The 15,832-nt window shown below is 44.1% G+C and overlaps 1 long non-coding RNA gene across 2 annotated transcripts; it reads left to right on the forward strand.

Moving 5' to 3' along the window:
• The first annotated feature begins 4,030 nt into the window (after nucleotides 1-4,030).
• Nucleotides 4,031-6,823, forward strand: LOC133269818 (uncharacterized). 2 transcript variants are annotated; one of them, XR_009743567.1, is made up of 5 exons: nucleotides 4,031-4,129; nucleotides 4,280-4,391; nucleotides 5,001-5,021; nucleotides 5,619-5,751; nucleotides 6,665-6,823. It is a non-coding gene; the product is annotated as an uncharacterized LOC133269818 (long non-coding RNA). The 2 variants fall into 2 exon arrangements; XR_009743566.1 differs by lacking the exon at nucleotides 4,031-4,129 and having other exon boundaries at nucleotides 4,152-4,391.
• The last annotated feature ends 9,009 nt before the right edge of the window (nucleotides 6,824-15,832 follow it).

Genomic DNA, 15,832 nt, shown 5'->3' on the forward strand with positions numbered 1-15,832 from the left:
CCTTGTTGCTCGTGATCTCTAAAGGATCCCGTGTTATCTAAAGGATCTCTAAAGGATCTCTCTCCCAAGTTAATACAGTTACTTAAGGACTTTTCTACTGGTTTGGTCTAGCCAAAAGCTCAGGAGGTTTTTCTGTTTATTTTCCCAGGCTTCACTCTGGGACCACTGAGCATGTATTATCCATCTCCTCTCCCTCATTGGGATGTTTTTATTACTGAGGAATTTGCACAAATATTTTGTGGCGCATTAGTGCCAGACTAGTGGTCCTTTCTGAGGAAAGTCAGTTTGATTTTATGCACAGATTTAACTGGACGACTCAGCCAAGCAAGGTGAACAGGCTCTTGGTCAGTGTGTCTCCCATACTGCTTTGGTTCAGCTCAAAGTCCTGAATACAATGGCTCACAGAAAAAGAGGAAACAAACCCAACTTTGCAACTGACTACCATCTCAGCTTGGGGACTGTCTGGAGATAAGCTGAAGGCAAGAATACTCTTTATTTTATCTTCACTTGCTCGTTACAAAGCAGGATCAGAGCAAAAAACAAATCGACTGGTTTTTTTCTTCCGTCACTGCTTATTTCCTTCCTGAAGCGATAATCCTCGGAGCCATCACAACTGGTTGCTATGGGAGTGACTGTAAGCACAAAGAGAGGATTATGGTTTCAGGTGAGAAAACAGTGATGGGCACGGACAAGCTCCCAAAATCCAGTTCTGCTCTGAGGAGCAACACTGCAGAGAGGCATTAGAAGACTCTCCCTGTTTTATTTGCCTTATTTACGTGTTGGCTTCAGATCCACAACAGCAAAATGGCATGTTAGAGCTAAAGAAGTCACACATAAATAAATGGGGAGAGGGCTAGAAGGGCTGAGGGGAGGGCTCTGTGGGGTTGCCCTCAGAAATGCAAAAGACACTGGAAATCTGGGCTCCTTTCTTCCGCACTCAGATCTCCCCAGAATGGGATCAGTCAGAAAGTCCTTCAGTCTGGGGCCAAAGCTGTATTTGGGTTGCTCTGCAGAACTCCTGCAAGGACTCAATGACAGACATCCAGTGACATGTCCTTTTGTCACCAAAAGAAGGATCTAAAAAATAATGAGATAAGCCAAATGGAGGTGGCTTTATTGAAGCAGGACGTTTTATGCCACCAAGAGATGTATCTGAAGAAAGATCTGCAAAGGGTGTTTATGGAAAGGTAGGGGGATGTCCTTACCGAAGCCAAAAGCAAAGCAGCAACCCCAGAGCGCAGGGCTGTGGCAGCTGGGGTGTTGTGCACAGAAACAGCAGGCAATAAAGGCAAGCCTGGCCAAATACAGACCTCCATTTCTTTCCTTTTAGCTCAGCCTCCTCAAGCCCCACCAGCATACTGCTGCGAGTTAGGGTAGTTTGACGGAGGGAGGGCAGGCTTGACAAGCATTTGTGCATAGTCCTGCCCAGCAAACATCTCCGTCCACCACAGCTTTTGCTCCCATTGCTCCAGTACCTGAAAATCAAAGTGGCACTTTGCCCAAGGAGGAATGTGGGTGGCAGGGCCAAGGTGGATGAAACTCTTGCCATGTGCAGCTAAGCCCAGGTCTGGGGGTTAAAGCCCCAGAGATTATGGTAAAGGTGCCTTACAAGAACTCATGTCATCCTTCCTCCTCCTTACAGCTTTGGCCAGGGTCGGTAACAGCATACTTGTGTCTAGGTGCAGAATAGAGCATGCTTTGGCTAGATAGGGTCTGAAAATATATTAAAGAAAAAAAAAGCCTCTTTGCTGGCACAGCTCTGGGAAACTGTGCTAGAAATAACTGTGCTTATGCATAGCTGTCAAAAACAGGCTGCTGCTGGTGCCACTTGAATGGGAGTGCAGCCAGAACCTTGCTGCCCGTCGGGAGGAACGGGCCATGTTGGAGGTTCGCTTTTGTCTCTAGACTGAGTTTATGTAGATCAAAGGCCAAGGAGGTGTTTTTGCTCTGCACAGGGGTATTTCCCCACATGGCGTGTCAGAAGGATCACATCCCCACCAGCTCCGGCCTTGGCTGTGTGAGGGGCCAAGGCAGGATAAGGACACCAAACCCCCACTGCCTTGAACTAGAGAAGAAGATGTAACTCCAGATGAGCCCTGGGGGGACATTTGGCAGAAAACTCCTGAGTGGATTTTTCCACTTAGACAAACTGCTCTTAATTAAACTGGACAATTTTAGGAACTCTCAGAGGCTGGCTGGCGTTTTCCTTTGGCCAGGAGCTAGAGGGCTATCTAGTGAAATACCTGGGCAGAAAAAGCAGCTACAGGGTCCTACGTGATCGTTCAAAAAGAAAAAAAAAACAATCCAAAGCAGCATTGTAGATATTTGAGTCACAACATGGTTAATTGCACAGACCCAATAAAATAGTTAACACCACAATTGTGAAATATATAATAAAATAAAAAAGAATGTATGACATCAATGTAATTGCAGGAAAGAAAAGGCTGCTAGCCAATAACTGTTCATACATCAAGTTTTAGGCTAAAAGGCAGACCTGTTTCATCTTCTGGGCATTGTAAAAAACCCTGTTTTCTCCCCAGAGAGAGCAAAGATGGCTGTGATTGAATCCAAGGGTACTGGCTGTTCCCTATTTTCCAGTGCTGACACAGTCGTGACAAGGAATTATATATTGCATTCATCACGCCTGCTCTCCAGGCATGATCCCCAAATAATTAATCCCTTTAGCTAGCAGGAGCTGCCATCTGGCCAGTTTCCAATCAACCTGACTGGTTTTACTACAGAGCTGCCAGTTGCCCGCACTCATGTGGGCATGTACGGTAGCTGCTTGCCTCAGGTGCCTGGGATTTCTTTGTATTTTAAAAATGGTGAGCTTCGGATATGCCATGTGCTGCTCAAACACAGATAAAATACCAGCCTTTGTCTCAAAGAGCTTACTGTCCATCAGGAAAAGGAGTGGGAGCTGTACATCATACGTAGAGAAAGACTCAAACGGACTTTTCCTGTTTGCTTGTTTTATGTTTAAAAACTTACTCTGAATAAAAGGCCCAGATTAAAATCCAGGGTTTTTTTCTTAGTCCTCTTGGTCCTGAAGAACAAACGTGGCAACGAAATTACAAAAGGGGAGAAAAGTGTTTTGACACTACAAGTTTGGAGCAGGGCTGTGAAACCAAATGCAGTTCAAAAGAAGCAAATTTGTGTTTGCTCCAACGTGTTTGACCTTATTTAGGTGTGGCAGGCAATCCTGTGGAAAAGAACCAATGCTCTGGTGCAGCTGTCCTACAATGGGGACATCTGGAACTTCTTGGAAGGTGATCTCTGGGATCATCCTCAGACCCCACATGGGAGAAGATCTTCTGGGAGAGCCCATGGGAGAGGGCTTTGCAGTGACCTCTGATGAAGATAGCATGCCCATAGAGAATGAATACCTGTATGTTTCTGAAAATAACCTGGTTTATGGAAAGTCCTGGGGAGAAACCTTCATCATTTCCCTCAGATCCATGCTCTCCCTCTGCTATGACACTGGTCCTAGGTCAAAGGATGAACGTGACCCTGGGTCTCAAGCTGTTCCCTGCTGTGGTCAGTGTGGAGCCACATTGCTTGGCCTGGTAGAACACCTGCCAGATCATATATAGCAAGTGGAAGAACACTTACTCCATGAACCTTTTCAGGTCTGAGCTGTAACACTGCTCAGATACAAGGGAACTGCTTGAATTCAAGCATATTAATAGCTGCCCAATGGTGGAATCTGCTGCACTTTAGCAATAGGATACTGAGGAAACGCAGTGTTTCCGGAGAAGTGTTTCCGAAAAATCTCAGAGTTGGGTTCAAACCTATAACAATGCAGCTGAATGCTTAATGAACATAATCCCAAGTATCTTCCAGCTGGGAAAGTGACTTAAAAACATGATGTGGTTCTCCATAGTGCAGTTCTTTTCTGAAAAAGCAGCTTTTGATATGAAAACTACAGTTCTATAGAGACCATTTAGGCAACAAGTGAAAATAGAGGTGTATTTATATAGCTATTTTTCTGGCTCAGAGTAAAACAAGAGCCCTTTCTTCCTTAGACCACCTGGCCAGCATTAAGAACCAAGGTGCTGTTAGTTAAATTAGGCTCCTGGTGACATCTGAAGAAGCCTTACCATCAACACAAACTCTGAGAAGAGGTATGGTAGGGCTGCTATAGAGGATTTTAGTAGGCAGTTCTGCTATGACGCAAGTTGAGGGAGAAATTTTAGCCTGTTGTCTCCGGGGTACTTTGCGTGGTGAATGAAGGGACATGCTCAAGGCTTAGATCTTCATTTCAATTTTAGGATTACAGGTACCTGATAGCATTAATTCCCATGGGGAGGAGATCAGCAAGAATCTACAGATTTGAGTGTCTGGGACAGAGGAGCTTTATCAGAATTCAGTTTAACAACTGCTCTGCCAAGGTAAACTTCTATGTGAAGTTTGCTTATAATCTGAATAGTTGGGGTAGGTGGATAAAGTTTCCAGGTACAGTCAGTTAGATTTTTCTTTTTTTCATGGAAATTTTGCATTTCCATTTAAAATCCTGAAACTTTCAATGTCTCAAACTTCTCAGCGGCCAGCAGTTTCTCCTCTGAATCTGCATCAAAACTGTTTGACATAAACTGTCTCACAAATCAACTTCTGCTGCCCATGGGCTTCATTTGTAAAGAAACAGTGACAAATGACTCCCCTTACACACAAACCTTGCATATGGAATTCCTGGTTGCTAAATCTAAAGCTACACAGCAGCACTTTATTGGTATCAGATGAATTGTTATATATCTGAATAACAACATTTCTCAGCTCATGAACTCTATTGGAGTTGGGTGGATGCTAGATATCCTTGGTATGAGTTGGCTGCAACAGTCTTCCATGAAAGAGATCCTTTATTTTTAAGGCTATAAAGAAATAGGAACGAAAAATTAACTACAAGCATGCTAGCACTAGAAAAACAATGTGTTCTTGTAACTGAAGATGCAAACTGGTTAGATGGGTCCTGCCATGAGCTCTTTTCTCCTAGTAAGTTTCAGATTGATGCTTAGTGAATCCAGGTGTGCTGTTAAGGGAGTGGGGGGATGCTTTGGAAAGCAGCCTTAGGATCTGCGGCTGCATATAGCAGCTTGCAGGCAGGATGGTGGAGCTGCTGCCTGATCCCTGGGGGCAGTCAGGCTGTGCACCAGCCCTCCTTTTCAGCTACCTGCCTTGCTCATCTTGCAGCTTGCTGCCTGAATCATTGCTTGTCTCCCACGGAAAATTTGAGTCTGTTACTAAAATGAACCTCAAGGGTTAATTCTTCCTTTTTTTCCATGATTCCTCTCCCAAATGTGGGTGTGTTACCTTGTTTTCCCTTGTGCTCCCTCCTTTTTTCCCCAAGCAGACCTTTGCTGACATTTCAGTCCATCCCCCTTGCCATAACTCTGGCAGCATATTTGCTCACCTAAAAGTAAGTGCTCTGTTAGCAGGAGAAATCCTTTGTCAAGTTAACAAAAGGCTGAAGGAATAGAGAAAATAAAATGAAGGTAAATTATATTTACATAAAGGACCTTAAAAAAAAATCTGCCTGCTTGCCAGCGCAGTGAACTTGCTGCCTAAGGCTTTTTAATTTCATTTTTTTAATAGATTTGTTGGAAATATTTATTTTCTTAAAGCTTCAGCAGGCATTGCCAAACTTCCGAATGGCTTATCAGCCCAATCTGGTGTGGCAGATTTCCTCACAATTACTGATTTTTCTGGTAGAAAGAAGCCCTGTGATGTGCAAACCCAGAGCAGCACAAGGAGCAGGTGAGAATGCAGCTTTCACAACAGAGTCTTCTGAACACCCAGACGAGTTGACTAAGGCTGTGATCACTTTTCGGACAGGTGAGAAGTCTTGGGATGTACCATGGTATCTAGTGAGATCTCCCTCTCTGCCTGAAGGTAAATGGGTCACGGCTGGGTGAGGAGTTTGGCTGCATTTTCCCACTGGTCTGACAATTGGGTAACTGTTGCATGCCAGCCCCCTCACATTCCCAGGCCTGCTCTTTCCTTAAAAGAGTACATAATGGGGTGAAGGGGGAAGGTTTTCAAACTCTATCCTTCTCCTTTTTCAGGCAAACCCACAAGCTCTCACATTGATCTTGAGCATCTTGCCTGAGGAAAGCCAAGCTCACGTGTGGCACAGTGCAGGGCAAGGAAGCGGAGCTGGAACCTCTTAGCAGCAGATGAACTGCTTTATGTTTTGTGTTAAGTAATGAAGGGCTATAAACAAATTATAATCATTGTCGGAAGCTTTTGTGTGTTTCGGTTGAGGCCGGATTCTCTCCATAAGGGCAAGCACAGGCAAAATACAGCAGCAGGAACAGACAGTCATCACCAAATCTGTCTGAGGGTGTGTTGAGCAGTGAGGCGATGGGAGCAGCAGGAAAAAGCAGTAAGGAAACACTGAGGCTAGCGTGCACTTGTGGGATTAACTGTCTGGTAGCTGAACCCATGTGCTTATGGCTACAACCATAGCGTGAGATAGTTGCAACAGTTAGCTGAATCTGTACTGAGTGATTAATAGAGAATAGTCTGCGCAACAGCTTGGGAATATTTATATAACTGTCAATTCCTTATAAATAACCCTCATTACTTTCAAATGCTAAGCTACCTTCCTTCAAGCCTAATTGAATGGACGTTAAAGATGTTTAACTTAGAGTTCTCCCCATATAACTAGGGGATATTTTCATCCTCTCATTGTCTGGGGAGGCTGGAGGGGGAACTGAATCAGCATCTTCCACTTCTCCAAAGTGATTTCTCTAGTTTATGTAGTGTCTGGAGGCCATGAGGATTTTTCCCGGCAAAAATGAAAGAGCTGTTGCTACAGCAAACAACTTGTTCGGTCCCAGGATACACTTTAAATATGAAAGCATGTGCTGCTTGTGATGTAGCAGGTCACTAATAATGCTCATACCCATTAATTACAAATGTATATATGACATGTAATACACCCTTGATCTGGTAATTGAACTGCAATAAAGAAAAAAAACCAAGAACCCTGGTGTGAAATATTTCGGGGGCTGGTTTTATTTCCCTCCAATACGACCCCTTCACGTACGCTGCTTTCTGTAGTAGTGAGGCAGCAAAAGTCAAGCTCAGAACAAAGACTGTGTTTCACCTTCAGGGCAAGATTTTTTTCCCCTGCATCTTTCCTATTTTTGAAACAAAAAGTTTGAAGCAAAAGCTCTATTTTAAAATTAACACATTGCCTGATTTTTAAAGTGTCAATACCTTTCCTGATTTTTTTTTTTCTCTTAATTGTCTTTTTTAAACTATTTTGCTAAATAGACTCAGGTATGTAAGTATTTACATATATATAAATAATACTTATCTCTCCTGTCTCCACTTTATTTATGATGTTCAAAACATATTTTGCTCAGCTCTGATTGCTTCTTGCTCAAGCCCTCCTAAGTAGCTGGGACAACATCTGTGGTGGTCTGCTCCCAGGGATGAACTGAACATGTTCAGAGTGCTGTGCCCCTTGGTAGGAGACAAAACAGGAGGCCTGGCCTCACCTGACCTACAGCAAATAATTTCACTCTGATACCGGACTTTATTATTGTGATGTGGCAGTATGTAGAACTCATCTGATGCAAAGCAAACAAATGAAGAAAAAGGTTGTTTTCTTCTTTCTATGAAAAACATTTTAAAGAAAATATTTTTTTTTATGCTTTCAGGGGTTTAAATCAAGCACAGAAAAGCATCCTCTGGATGTTGATCTTTTGGGAAGCACTGAGTGAGGGGTGGTTTGGTTTTTTTTCATTTGCTTGTTTTTTTTTTTTTTCCTAATTGTCATAGTTTAGGCAAAAAAGTGAGTTTTTCTACCTAATTGTATAATATGTGGAGGTTTGCTGACCAGTAGAAACCAGATGGATACTTCTCAAGTGTCAGAGTCCATCACTGCTCCAAAACTCTGGCTTTGCGCTACAGCTGTAAAGTGAGAGTCAACCGAGATGAAGGGGCTGACCCAGGATAGAGGGTCCCAGGCTGAGAAAGCAACCAAGTGGTTGTCTTGCCCTCACCAGGCACTGGGAAGAAGTGTGCTGATTGCAATTGAATTGGTTGACTTGACTTGATTGACTTGAATTTAGAAGGTTAAGTCAAGAGATCAGGAGGCCTCTGAGGCTGGGGGAAAAAGGCTCAGTGCCGAAGTCCAGAGCTTAAACTTTAAAATGATGTCATTGGGCCACCCCAGTTTTGCAGCTGAACTTCCCCTTCTGCAAGAGAGCAAGAGGAGCTTGGAGAAAAACAAATGGGAGGTGGAGATGAAAGGGGACAGAAGCCATTACCCGTGTTAGACTTGTGGGGGCAAGGTGAGATGTGGTAAAGGAGTAAGTGGGGTGCTTTGTAAATTCCCGGTACATATGGTTTGGGTGGGTTAATAGCTTGACTCAGCATGGAGGAAAGACATTTCCTTCTCAAGCACAGCTTATGAGCTCAGACCAAGCTTTTGATTCACACTTTGAGTGGGTTAGTTTCACAAGTCTTCTAGTGCATCTTTGAAATTGGATAAGAGCAAACCCACAGTAAAAAAGGCTTCTTGTGTTTCTGAGTGCGTAACTGCTGCAGTTTCATTATGATCTAATGTTTCATTGACAAAACCTCAGCTTAGGAAGTAGCAGAGACATGGTAAAATATGATCCCTGAAGGACTGATGTTGAAAAACAAAAAGCTAGAACTGTGGAGCAAAAAATGGGTGGTTTTATAACTAATGTGTGCCTTTTTTTCCTTTAAATTTATTACTGCTCTGAACCTGAAACTACCAGACATCCTCAAGAGGCAAGACTAAACAGTAGCAAGCATGGTGCCTGTGTGCCCCAGGAATGGAAATGTGATACCAAATACTTCACCCTTGGCTGATGTGGTCCAGGCTTGTAAATCATGACCTCTTCATAGATGGGAGCCACCCGCTAGGTGCCAGTGAGATGCTGGCCATGTCCCAGGCAAGCCTTGCAGATGCTGAGGATGGAGCAGAGGCACTGCATGGCCCACTCTGCCATAGCTCATCTGCACAAAGGACTGCTCAAACTTCAGTGTGGCTCAAAGTCTTTCTGCAGTTGTTGGTAGTGGCCTGTTTCATCCCTGGGGTTGGCACCAGCTGCTGCAGTATCAACAGCTTAAATGCAGTCCAGGAAACTTACTCGCTCCTGCTTGAGCTTTCTGAATAACAACTAAAGCTTTCTGCAGAGAGACCCCTGTTCTGCAGGCAAATAAGGACAGAAGCACTGGAAAGCTCCTGTTTCTTGGTGCCATCTTACTGCTAAAGGCCCCTATCTCCGGAAAACCAGTAGCTGCCTTCATGAGGGAGGCACATTTTTGATTAGATAAGCTGAGAAAATGATATTCTGAGACCTGGTATCCCTGCTAAGTGTGTTGTTACTACTACTTGGGATGGTCCTTTAAAAACTACCTGTGTTTTAAACTCTTGTGCAATTCCTTCACAGAACAAGAGCCACCTGTGGCTCTGCTAATCAGCTACTGAGGTGAATAGGGGGGAACCGCAGTATTAAAACAACCCAAAGAAGTTTCCAGCCCTGTGACTGTGGTGGGGCATCTTAGCAGTTTGACAGCGCACACCTCAGGAGCTCGGAAACTGGAAGGCGAGGCGATGATCTGGTGTTTGCATTCTTCCAATATTTCTTAGGGTTTAAACCAACAAGAAGCTTTGTCTGTAATTTTGCGGTATCGTTCAGCTGTTCTGAAGTGCGTGCAGAGCTTCAGAAAGCAGCTTAACCAGCCAATAAACTGCATGCATAGCTGAAGAAATAAATATATAATTCAAGAGTGTGCCCTTAATGCCCATGTTGAGGCAAAATAACATTAAAAAAAGAAACTCTGCAAGACTGAGGTAATGTGTACAGGAATTCTGTTGTTGTTTTTTTGTTCCTACGCACATGCCATTGGTGTGAGGTAGTGTTTGTACTTTGCTCACGGTGGCTGGGAACGTCACTGTCTGGCACCGTACAGGTAATGTATTCAGGACAGCTTACAGGTGGTGGCACAAGGCTGCACTTGTTTTTCTTTCCCTTTTGATTAAGCATGTTCATTTTGCACCAAGGTCATAGTGTGTGTGGGAGGACTGGGGGAGAGGAATTAAAGGGGAAAAGAATGTGCAATAAGAGATGGAAATTACAAAGTCCTGGCGACTGCGTGCAGCACAGTACTTGTTAGAGGAGCTGATTCAGGGCATGGGGAGCCAGGGAGCCCTCCTCACTGCTCCTGCAGACCCCCATGCCCCTACAGCAAACTGCTGGGGTACATGGAGGCTGCAGAGGCTTATGGTCTGGGTCAATTCACCATGTGTGAGTCATTTCCTGGCTAACTGCCTGCCCTCCCTGGCTACCCCTGCTGAAAGCCAGGTTCTTTCAGACCATGGAGGTTTTCAGGGCAGTGTGGGGAAGAGCTAGGAATGTAGGTACACCATTGCTATGAGCTGCTCTTTGCATTCAAAGTTGGTGGTGTCAAGTGAAGCTCACTAGAGCTAACCCAGGTAGGGGGACATGAGCTGGGACATGTCCCCATGAGCTGGGGACAACGCTCATGTTATTGCTTCCTCATTTGACTCTCTAGGAAGCAGGAATCCCACACCCTTAGTGTCTGAAACTTGTAAAATTGAATGTGGGATTTTTAACAGCTTAGTGAATGGCTTGCTTCCTGCATGGGTTTTGCTGTTGTGACTTTATGTGTTTATTTAAAGAGTACAGACTGTGAAAGAAACAGGAAGCTGAGGACACTCACCATTATAGTAATGCTACCTAACTGAAAAGGAAGTCATTTTTAGTCAGACTAGAGTCTGCTATACTTTAAGTACCAGAGACGGCTGGGGCAAAAAAGACAACCAGACCTCAGCCTATGTAGCAAGGATTCAGCTCCTTGCTGATGTTGGAGCCTTTGGGAGCTGCATCAAGCCAAGTTCCTTGAGTTTTTTTGCCAGGCTGACCACTGACAAGATGTAAGGAGGAAGTTGGGGCATTCTTGGTAATGTTAAGACAAAACAAACAAATGGTTTAATAAACAAAAAAACACCTTTCAGGACTGCTCTATAAATCATAAAAATATGACTCCCTTAGTCATGCTTCCACACATTGTTAATTTTTCTGCCATAATTTCTTTTCCTTTTTGTGACTAGGCACCGAGGACTCATCTAGAAAGATTAGACATGATTTGTACACAAACACATAAGAAGTTATTGGCCATGGGACCACTAAATGGTCACTAAAGAGCCCTTCCCTCCTAGCATCTCTCTTCCGCAAACCCATGCTCCACCAGATGAAAGCACCTCAGTGCAGGAGCCAAAAATGCTCTTGGTTTCCAGAAATGTGGGGAAAAAGTGATCAAGTCTTCAGTCCCTGGGGAATCCTCAGAGGTGGGTGATGCTCCGTGCAGTAGAGAAAGGAAGGACAAGACCCTTGTTCTCTCCCCAGTCTAGATGGTGACAAGGGGACATCCTTTCCTTATTCTATGTCTAATAACCAGTTCAACCTTGAGCACAGGAGCAAGAGACAGCAGCCTTTCAGGACTCTGACAGACTTTCAAAACCATGCAAAGATGCAGGTCTTCCTGCCCCATGTCCTCTCTTGAGCTGGATCTGCAGCAGTGTGAGAAGGTGAGGCATAGGGGGGCCTGGGAAGAGAGGTGTTTTACAGGTTGCTGTAGCCAGTCATAGAAAACAGGAGCTCATTTAAACTGCAAATGTAAGGTGCTCACAAATACAATCAGTGAACGGTAATTAAGTTTCTTTGGTTGAAACGTGGAGGTAGGCTAAGAGGGTTTTACAAAGCACAGATCACTTGTGTAAAACACGCTGGAGATTTAGGGTCTTGACTCCTTATGAGCCTTGCAATATATGCTGGTTTTAGTCACTGAAATGAGATGAGCCTGCTGTTACAGAGTCAGTATTTCTGCTTCCTCTTTGTTCAAGATTGGAGAGGTACATGGAGCAGAAAAAATCCCCAACCAAAACAAAGATTAAAGGTGAAACAGCTCTGAACAGGATGAGAGAAGATCATTTAAGTTTTGGGTGTAGTTTCAGGTTGTTCTTTATTTTATCTGAACCGGTCGTCCCACCCCTAATTACAACAGCATTAAGACATTCCTGGGTGTGGTCACTTGAAATTCTTAAGTGGGCAAAAATTCTCAGCCATGTGATGTCCTCACGGTGTGTCTCAGCAGACCACTTCAAATGGTCCAGTGTCGCCCTGCTGGCTTCTCCACCAGCTTCTGCCCATGTGTTCGCTGTAGCTTTGGCACAGAAAGGGTCATGTCATTCCTTTTTACTGAACCTAAGCCTTAGCACCACAGAGGGCCATGTTCTCCCAGGCACAGCTCAGATACTCAGATAAAGCTGTCAGGCTCTAACGAAGCCCTACAGCAGCAGAAGGAGCAGCTCCCACTGCATTTTCATTGAGTTTGCAGGGTTTGGGTTCTTTATCTTCAGATTTTCTTCTGATTGCACTGCTGGCAATCTTTTCCATCATGTTCTCAGTTTGTGGGTTTTCTCAAGCCAGGTAAAAATTTCAGCTCACGGAACAGATGGTGCAGCAAGACACTTGGCTTTGACTCACCAGTGGCTTTTATCTTGTTTCTTAGGATCTGTTGTAAATCACAGTGCATGTGAGACAGCAATTATGGTACAGTTTTGCACGAAGCCTACTCTGGATAATTTGATAGCTTGTTAGCAACCAGCAGACTAATTTGGCTTTGAAACACAGAGTTTCTGCCTCTACAAATACTAGCAATGCTTAGAGAGCTTTCCCCACAAGCCCAGATAACTTTCTGCTGCTTTTCTAAGTGCACACTGTTACCAGCTACATGGATATTTACAAACTTACCGTAAAAATACAAACGTTAAGTGGAATTTGGTGGAAAGCCAAGAACAACTGATACATCATCCAACAGCACAGGCTACGGGGCTGGGTTTCATTGGAGGTGCAGGGGAAGCCTCAAAAGTTCAGATTCTCGATTTGCTCTGCTGAGCATCCCAAACTTAGGGGCACACCTATGATTTACTTGCACTATTTCAGTCTAGTGTGTTGGCTAGGCAACTTGGTAAGAGAGGAAAATATGTCTTGATTTTACTGTCTAAGCTGGAAGAATAATGAAAGTACCAAGAACAGCTATGTCCTTCTGTACCAGGACCTGGAAGCACAAAGATGCCGTACAGTCAGTTTTCCCCTTTTTCAAGTCAGTTGACCATTCTTGTCAATTTCTTAAAATTGGCTAGGTTTGGTTTTGTTCTTCATTCTTCTGAAGTGACTTACCCATACATGGGCTAGTGTTGGAAACAAGGCGTGAAAATTGCCTTTCCTTTTAGTCATAGCTGTTAAGAAATGTGGATGCTTCACAGCTCTCATTTACATCTGTAGGAGCCAATTTTGCAGCAGCTGGGGTTATGTGTGCACAGTGTATTGCAACGCTGTGTGGGAAGCCTCTGAGGGAACCCTAGGTTTGAAAGAGGTGTACCACAACACAACGTGGTATTAGGGCAAAACCTCTGTACTAAACCACACATTTACACCCCCGAAGTCAGGCCTAACAGTATGGCTCAGGTCTGAGATGGGCTCATGCAGTTTGACTAAAAACCCACATAGCTTTCTTTGCAGCTTCTGTTGTTGAGCCTGAGATGAGTGGAGAGCAGACTTCAACTGGGGCTCCCTCTTTGCACAGCATAGTTGCCCATTGAAGCAGCAGGGATGAAATTCTAGCCTTGTGATGGAGATATGCATGTGGTAGATGGGATGGGAGTGCTCATCTCTGATTAAATGGAGGTTTTAAGTTGTCATGCAAAGCGAAACGCTGTCAGCAGGAGAAACTGAGCTCTGCCCTTCTTGCTCCCTTTGCTCCCAAGGGTCGTCTCACACATTCAGGACAGTCTTGTAAAGGACACAAGGTGGGAGGGCGGGGTCAAACTCTTTTGCATAGAGAAAGGGAAAATATTGATCTCTTGCATCGCAGGTGAAATGATCTGACTGCTGAGCTATTAGATAAGGGAGCATGCCTGCTCCTCAGGCATCCCAGGGAACCAGTTCTTCACTTCCTTTGCTTGTTTTACCAGTGCCCCAGAAGAAAAATGTCTAATGTGGGACAAATGGAATATTGATGTTCAGCATCCAGCGATTACTCTGGCTTACAACATTGCAGGAAAATTGAAAACACAATGTGATCTGAACCTTTTCCTCTATTTTTTTTTTTTGCTTTGTCATCAGACTAGGGAAAAATGCTTATTTACACAGTTAAAAGGTAAACAGGAAGTCATGCTCTAAGTACTGAATAATCCCAAGAAATACTGAAAACGATCAAAGAATAAGCGAAACTTTGAGCTTTCTTTAGACACCCTTTCCCCACCTTTCTCTGCTCACAAACTGTTTGTGTCAGTTAAGTTCTGCAACCTTACAATTTATTTTTCGAGGATACCCTTTGAATACTTGGTGCCAAACACCTGATAATTTAAGTCTGTGATCCAGACTGGTGTCAGTAGCAGAGGTGCTGGCCTCAAGGTTACATTGCCTTACATAGGCCTATAAGAAAACAATCTGACAGGTGATACAGTTTGAGTCTACCTAGAGGCAATACAATGTGCTACTTCCAATGTGCTTGATGTGGATTCTTCAATTCAAAAAAAGAATCTGCGATAGTTGTTCCTAGTAGTTAAAGAGAAAGCACACAGCAACACCATAAAGAACACAGAAAGGTGGACAACTAATTGTGGTAAACTAAGATTTGAGGTTTATGGGGCTCCCACTTCCCAGGATTTTTCTGGCAAAAGCCTCATCAAGGACAGCACAATCAGAAGACCAAGAGCTGTTTTCTGTTATGGCAACAAGAACAGCAACGCATAAACACAAGCCCCAAATAAGCTAGAAAGGTTATCTTTCTTTTAGAAGCCATCCTTGCCATAGATCAAGGCTTGTAAGCAGTTTGTATACTTCCCAAAGGCAGGAAATCTTATTGCTGTGTGCCCATGAATAGCCATGTCCATTTGCTACGTACCTGCTGCCTTGCATGCCTCTAAGTAAGCCCTGTGGTGATCTCATTTGGAGACAGTGTTATCCCTGAGCAGTAGGTCAAAGCAATAGCCACTTGTCCATAAACGTGTGCCTCCATGATAAATGTATTTTCAGTTGGAAAATGGTGAGAATTCTCCTAAGCACAGATGAAGACAACTCAACCATAGAGACCTCAAGCTATACTTAGGTTTCTAGACAAGGACCATATTCTCAGGGTATTGTGTCTGTGGGCAAAAAGGTAAGTTCTGCAACAAGGCAAAACCCACATGGTCACATCCAAAAGCCCTAAGAAATTAAAGTTTCCCGCTGCTGTTTGCTGCAGCTGCCTCACAGTGGCTTTGTTCTGCCCTCCCCCAGCTCCAAGAGAGGATGCAGCAAAAGGCTTTCCCCGAAGTGCTGGGGTTTCACTGTGCTTGTGAACCATGCTGCTTTCTCTCGGTGATATGCAGAAAGTTCAGCCAGTCATTGCTTTCCACCTTGAAGGTTATTCAGCAACATGGAGGAATTCCCTTAAATGACTGCCCGAAGTCTCAGTTAGCAAATTCTGAAGCACAAAGGGTTTTTTTTTCCATTTCTTTCTGAAGGAGGGGATTTGTGTCAGTGTCACCATTGAGCCTCTGTCCTTTCCCAGCTGAGCATGTGACTCTGCCCAGCCTCCCAAAGCAAGGAGACACAGGTCTGCAACTGCATCACCAGATTTCTTCAAGGAAAGCCTGGGTGCAGCAAAAGGTGACCCTGAAGAAACTTCCCTCTATCTTTTTCATTAAGCAAATGTGACTTAGGCTCCTACAAAAGGTCTTTACTGGGCATTTGGGGACACTGCAAATGGGCTGTATCTT

Source organism: Pezoporus flaviventris, unplaced genomic scaffold (genome assembly GCF_033815535.1).
Source record: "Pezoporus flaviventris isolate CSIRO_AGI_PZ_B2104156 unplaced genomic scaffold, CSIRO_AGI_Pfla_v1 ptg000015l, whole genome shotgun sequence".
Taxonomy (NCBI): domain Eukaryota; kingdom Metazoa; phylum Chordata; class Aves; order Psittaciformes; family Psittacidae; genus Pezoporus; species Pezoporus flaviventris.